The 7,499-nt window shown below is 32.3% G+C and overlaps 1 non-coding gene across 1 annotated transcript; it reads right to left on the reverse strand.

The window, feature by feature from the left end:
- Nucleotides 1–6,955: 6,955 nt before the first annotated feature.
- LOC125423981 (small nucleolar RNA R71) lies at nucleotides 6,956–7,062 on the reverse strand. The gene has a single exon (XR_007242724.1). It is a non-coding gene; the product is annotated as a small nucleolar RNA R71 (small nucleolar RNA).
- Between the last annotated feature and the right edge of the window lie 437 nt (nucleotides 7,063–7,499).

The following is a 7,499-nucleotide window of genomic DNA, read 5'->3' on the forward strand; positions in this document are numbered from 1 at the left end:
AATGACATACTTGGCCACCCTTGCTTGTATCTTGGCATAATTTCATGGCCCCTTAGTGAGCTCAAAAACGTTCATACGCCAACAAACTTGCCCCTTGCTACCTGGAGTCCTCATATGCACCAAAACAGTTTCCTAGGTTCATTTACTTCACAACTTGGATGCTCAGCACGAGTTTACAATCTTCTGACATTAATACACCTTCTTAAGATTTAATTACTCTTTGTATGAAGCTAACAATATTGTCCATAAATCTCTTAGCTTAAGCCCTAGTAATATGCTTAGTTTGCCCTAGTAATTGGCTTAGTCTTCAATTGCACAAGATCATCACACCAACAAGTAGTTGATTGTAAGGATACGAGGGAGTTCTCATCATTCTCCTCCTTTTGAAAGTGATTTGCCCTCAAATCGAAGTCATCACCTACAGAAAAAGGAGATAAATTGGAAACATTAGAGCTTATACTCACGTTATACTCACCTGGCAAATCAAGATTTTGGGCGTTTTCATTAGCCCTCTCCAAAACTTGAAAAGGCTTATCTCCTCGAGGCATAAACTTTGACTTGCATTATTCAGGAAACCTTTCCTTTGTCAAGTGCAACCAAACTCTATCTCCTGGTTTGAACTACCTTAATTCGGCATTGATTAGCTGCTTTAGCATACTGCTCAGTCCTCCTTTCTATGTTTGCTTTAGTCTTTTCATGAATTTGCTTAGCAAAATCATCTTTCTATTTACCATCGAGATTAGCATGTTCACTTACATGCAAAGGTTAACCTAATGGAGTTAAAGGATTAGAACTGTTAGGTCTAAAATATTGATGATTTTATGCCATATTTATAGCTTAATATTTGTTAGTTTGTGTTAATTTGTTATGGAAAGATACTTAATTATGTATTTTTCTTAATCTAGGTGAAAGAGGAAGAATTTTAAGAAAACAACCATAAAGATGGATTCCTTGGGTCGAATTATGGTGGGAAGCAAGATTTGAGCTCGAACAGACTAAGCATTAAAAAGATTCCAAAAAGATACCTTGAAGATTCCATAAAGATTCTATTGGGAATTTCATGATGGAAGTGGATGTCATATGAATCATCACAATCTGAGGATTTCAAATGTCTCGTTATTTTTGGATTTCGAGGTGCGAGCAAAGAGTTATCATCATTTAAAGTTTGAAATTTATAAAAAGGAATATTCTAGTTAAATCTCCACCATTGATCAAAAAAGAGAATTAAGGCAATTTGAGGGCCAAGATAAAAACAAATGGCAATAATTGGTTAATTTATCATTAATGAGGCACATGTCATGTCACATGCTTCATTAAGGGTAAATTAGACTAATTAACTATTTTTTTTAGGAGGAATTAGATAAAAGAAAAGTAGTAGAGAGCAAGTAATATACAGTTTCCTTTTTACACATGAAATTCGTCCAACCCTCTTCATGGCTTAAAAAAGGTATCTTCCAAGACTCCCACATTGAAAATAAAGAGAGAAAAAGATTCTCAAGGCCCTATATATATAGCCCCCACCACATTGAAGGAGGATATACAAGTTTAGAGAGTTATTTAAGAGCTTTTAGGAGGCTTAAATAGAAACAAACCAAATTTTGGGAGTTTCTAAGATTCTCTTAAGGGTTCTAGGGTTTTAAAGTTTTAGAGTTTTAGAAGATCAATTGGAGAGCTTGGAGGAGGCAGAGAGACGTGGGCTTGCTTGGAGAAGAAGGCTACGACTTTGAGAGCTCTTGGAGGAGAATTTCTTCAATAGTTTTTATTCTCTTTTCCTTTTTCTTTAATTGTGAATCTTATTATTTTTAATAATTATGGATGTTGAAATTATTTTTACCATGAATTAATTTTCATAGCTAGGGCTATGATGTAGCCCTAACTATGAAGGTTTAATTATTTTAATATATGTTGAGTTTTATTTAATTAGTAATATATTTTGTTAATAAATCATTGGTATACTTAATGCTTTCATAGCCGGAAGGAATGAATGATTTTAATAATATTTGAGCTTGGAAAAGGATAATATTATGGATCTCCAATGATTTACATGAATGCATAATTGATTGGAAAATAGTTATGTCTCATGCCATATTATTTGCTTAATCTATGCTTGATGAAATTGCATGATTTAATTTATAAGCCGGAAGGAATAAATTAGGTTATGTGAATATTATCAATTGTGAGTGGAAACTACTTTTGATTAATTTTGTGATTGAGTATGGTTAACAAAATTACTAGTTAATTAAATTGACATATTTAAGTAATTAAATAGGAATAGTTAGTGGTGAAATCAAATGCCCTAGTATTCATAATTATTCAATTCTCTCTCTTACTTGAAATTGATCTAATTTTAATTGATTGCTTTTGTTTAATTTAGTTTATTTAGTTTTCAATTGCCATATTAAATTTTAGTTCAAATATTATCAAAACCTAATTATCTTTGGTATTTAATTCTTAATCCCTTGGGTACGACAACCCTATTTTTCCACTTTATTACTTAAAAACGATTCGTGCACTTGCGAGTTGATTTTACACATCAAGAACCATAAACTTGAATGTTGAATATTTAGTACCAGAATGTATGGTTCCATTATAAGCAAACTCAACATGCCATAAACATTCTTCCCAAGTTCTCAAATTTCTACTAATTAATGCTCTCAATAATGCAAAAAAGTTCTACTCACTACTTCAGTTTGTCCATCAGTCTGTGGATGACAAGTGGTGGATACTAAAAGTTTAGTACCTAGCTTAGCTCACAATGTTTTCCAAAAATAACTTAAAAACTTAGCATCCCTATCTGAAACAATGGTTCTAGGCATGCCATGAAGTCTTACAACTGCCTTAAAGAATAAATTAGCTACATAAGATGCATCAATCTTATTACATGCTACGAAATGTGCCATCTTAGAAAATCTATCAACAACCATAAAAATAGAGTCCTTACCCATCCTTGAGCAAGGTAATCCTAATACAAAATCCATAGATAAATCTATCAAAAGATGAGAAGGAATAGGTAATGGCGTATACAAACCATGTGGTTTTCGCTGAGATTTTGACTTTCTACACGTGATACATCTCCCACAAATCCTCTCTGCATCTCTCCTCATGGTCGACCAATACAAATGTTTTTGCAATATGGACAAAGTTTTTGCTACACCAAAGTGTCCCATTAAATCCCCACTATGACCTTCCCTAACAAGTAATTCTCTAATGCTACAACAAGGCATAAAAAGTTGACTTTCCCGAAACAAGTACCCATCAAATTTATAGAATTTATTATAACCATGTTAGCACAATTTCTATATATTTCACTAAGTCACTATCATGTTCATAAATTTCCTTTAATTGTTTACAACTAAGCAATTTAGCATCTAAGGTTGAAAATAAAACATATTTTTGGGCTAAGGGATCGGCTACCACATTTTCTTTTCCTTTCTTGTAGTGTATGACATGAGGAAAAGTCTCAATGAACCATCGATTAAGCTTCCCTTGGCCTTTGATACACTTCAAAGATTTATAAACTGTGTGAATCATAAATTCCTTCAGCATCAAATAATGTTGCCATGTCTCCAAAGCTCAAACTAAAGCATACATCTCTTTATCATAGGTGGGATAATTCAATGCCGCCCCATTCAACTTCTCACTAACGTATGCTATAGATCTTCCTTCTTGCATCAACATAACTCCAATACCTATACATGAGGCATCACATTCAATTTCAAAAGTATTAGAAAAATTTGGTAAAATCAATAACGGAGCATTAGTTAATTTTTCATTCAACAAGTTAAAAGACCTCTCTTGTACTTCATCCCATTGGAATCTGATATGTAAAATCAACTAGCAAGTGATACTTCTCCCCATTAGAATACTGATTTTGCAACTTGCCAATCGCTTCATAACATTAAGAAAATGTTTCCCTATGCCTTTCCATACACTCGATCAAAGATGTGCTCACTTGATAACTTGAAAGATCTGAATTGTCATGCATGGAATAACTTTGTCGATCACTCCATCCAGAATTATATGTGTTGGAATAAAAATTATGCTTTGGAAAGTCTTCGAATGGCTCTTTCGGAGCAAAAGGATTTCCCACTTGACAATGTTCACTTAAATGATTGCCTCCACACCATTGAAACGTGATAGCTTAAACCCCAAAATTTGCAACGAGTTTAGACATGATAGCAAGATTCTTTTGTAACTCGATAAAATTTTTACTTGGAGAACTGGTTGGCTCCCCATAATCCCAACAAGGTTGATGACCATAAGCTTGATATTCCATGATTTTCCTAAAAAGAAAACACTAACAAAACAAAGGTTCAAATTAATTGCAAGTTTATCAAGGAAACAATTAAAATTAACCCATAATATACAAACTAAAATTGAAAACAATTAAGGTAACCAAAAGTTGAAAATAAGAAAAACCCTTGAGTATGCATAACTTTTAACCTAGACACCAATAAATTAAAAATAAAATTTTGGTGTCAAGTACCGCAAAATAAGCATTAAAAATTCAAAGCAAGTTGGCCAGACAAGTAAAGAATTAAAACCCTACCATGCAACACTAAAACCAAAATTAAGAAATAAATATAAAAATTTAAAATAAGAAAAAAATGTTTAAAGTACTACTAAACCCAATCTGAATTAATATTAATGCCTTAATCCCGGCAACGACGCCAAAAACTTGATGTGTAAAATCAACTCGCAAGTGTACGAATCATTTTCAAGTAATAAAGTGGAAAAATAGGGTTGTCGTACCTAGGGGATTAAGAATTAGGTACTAAAGATAATTAGGTTTTGGTACTATTTGAACTAGCAATTAAGATGACAATTGAAAATTAAGTAAACTAAATTAAACAAAAACAAGAAATTAAAATTAGATCAATTTCAAGTAAGAGAGTGAGTTTAATAATTATGAATACTAGGGCATTTGATTTCAACACTAACTATTCCAATTTAATTACTTAAATATGTGAATTTAATTTACTAGTAATTTTGTTAACCACACTTAATCACAAAATTAATCAAAAGTAGTTTTCACTCACAATTGATAATATTCACATAACGTAACTTATTTCTTCCGGCCTATAAATTAAATCATGCAAATTCATTAAGCATAGATTAAGCAAATAATATGGCATGAGACATAACTATTTTCCAATCAATTATGCATTCATGTAAATCATTGGATATCCATAATATTATCCTTTTCCAAGCTCAAATATTATTAAAATCATTCATTTCTTCCGGCCTATGAAAGCATTAAGCATACCAATGATTTATTAACAAAAATATTACTAATTAAATAAAACTCAACATATATTAAAATAATTAGATGTTCCTAGTTAGGGCTACACCATAACCCAAGCTATGAAATTAGTTCATGGCGAAAATAATTTCAACATCCATAATTATAAAGAAAAAAATAATAATGTTCACAATTAAAGAGAAAGAGAAGAGAATAAAAACTATTGAAGAAATCCTCCAAAAGCTCTCTAAGTCGTAGCCTTCTTCTCCAAGCAAGCCCACGTCTCTATGCCCCCTCCAAACTCTCCAAGTGATCTTCTAAAACTTTAAAATCCTAGAAACCTTAAGAGAACCTTAGAAACTCCCAAAATTTGGTTTGTTTCTATTTAAGCCTCCTGAAAGCTCTTAAATAACTCTCTAAACTTGTATATCTTCCTTGAATATGGTGGGGGCTATATATATATAGGACCTTGGAAACCTTTTTCTCTCTTTATTTTCAATGTGGGAATCTTGGAAGATACCTTTTTTAGGCCATGAAGAGGGTTGGACAAATTTTATGTGTAAAAAAAAAAAAAAAAAAAAAAACTTGATATTATTTGCTCTCTACTACTTTTCTTTTATCTAATTCCTCCTAAAAAAAAATAGTTAATTAGTCTAATTTACCCTTAATGAAGCATGTGACATGACATGTGCATCATTAATGATAAATTAACCAATTATTGCCACTTGTCCTAATCTTAGCCTTTGGATTGACTTGATTCCCTCTCTTAATCCATGGTGATAGTTAACTAGAAATATTCTTTTCTATAAATTCCAAACTTTTAATGACGATAACTCTTTACTTGCACCTCGAAATTCAAAACTAATGTGATATTTGAAATTGTCAAATCATGAGAATTCATATGACATCCACTTCCATCATGAAATTCCCGATAGAATCTTTATGAAATTCCCGATAATCCGTTCAAGCTCCATCGTAAGGGTTTAATATTCACATTCTTTTCATTTGGTTCATTATTTCCTAGATTTATATTCAATTATCTTTTAGTTAAGTGTTAGTTTGTTTTTCTTTATTGCTAATTGATTTTAATTGTTAGATTAGTTAGCAACATTAGAATTCCAATTTTTGTTTCCTTGCTCAATTTTCTAATTTTCTTTCTAACTTATTTTGCTTGCTCTCTTTTTAGGAATTAGGTGTTGTGCATGAGTTATAGCGGTGATCAAGAGTTTAAGGAGGAAGTTGACTTCGAAAATAAACCAGCACCTAGAAAACAAGCCATAAAGGATACTTGAGTACATATAGACCAAGGAATTCAAGAAGGTACAATGGCCAACCAAAGAGAAGATGATTTGCCCATATGTGAGTATGCCACTCACAAGAAAGTTGGTGATTTGTCTTGCATTAGGAGACCACCCATTGAAGCAAACAATTTTAAAATCAAAGCATCTACTACTTCTTTGCTTAATAAAATGTTCAATTTTGTGGTTTGCCTCATGGAGATCCCAATATGCATATTTCTAGTTTTCTTCAATTATGTGATATGTCTAAACAAAATAGTGTTTCTGATGATGCTTTTCGATTAAGACTTTTGCCTTGGAGTCTTAGAGACAAGGCAAAAGTGTGGTTAAATTCTTTACCTGTAGGTACTATCACTACATGGGATGCTATGGAGGCAAAATTCCAAGACAAATTTTTCCTCCATCAAAGACCGCAAAATTGAAAAGTGATATAAATAATTTTTATCAATGGGACCAAGAGACTTTGTATGATGCATGGGAGCGCTTCAAGAAACTATTAAGAAGATGCCCACACCATGGATTTCCAACATGGATACAGGTACAGATTTTCTATAATGGTCTAAATTATGGTAACAAACAATTGGTAGATGCAGCTACAGGAGGTTCTTTAATGAAGAAGAGGCAATCAGAAGCATTTGAATTAATTGAAGGGATGGCCCATAATAACTACCAATATCCAAGTGAGAGGAGACTAAATGGAAGAAGTTAAGTAAAGGTCGTGGAAGACGTTGATATTAACAACTTAGGGTCTCAACTTGCAAACCAATTCATGAAGACCTTGAACACCCAATTTGGTCAAATAGGGGTGAATTCTATCCAATCTACTAATAATTTCTTATTTTGTGATTTATATGGTGCTCATGATCATAAGAGTGTGGATTGCCAAGTTGGAAATCCCTTTGCTTCTGATGATGTTAATTTTGTAGGGAACTTTCAAAAGCAACAAAGCAATCTATATT

The sequence above is a fragment of the Ziziphus jujuba genome, chromosome 7, assembly GCF_031755915.1.
Source record: "Ziziphus jujuba cultivar Dongzao chromosome 7, ASM3175591v1".
In the NCBI taxonomy this organism is placed as follows: Eukaryota; Viridiplantae; Streptophyta; class Magnoliopsida; order Rosales; family Rhamnaceae; genus Ziziphus; species Ziziphus jujuba.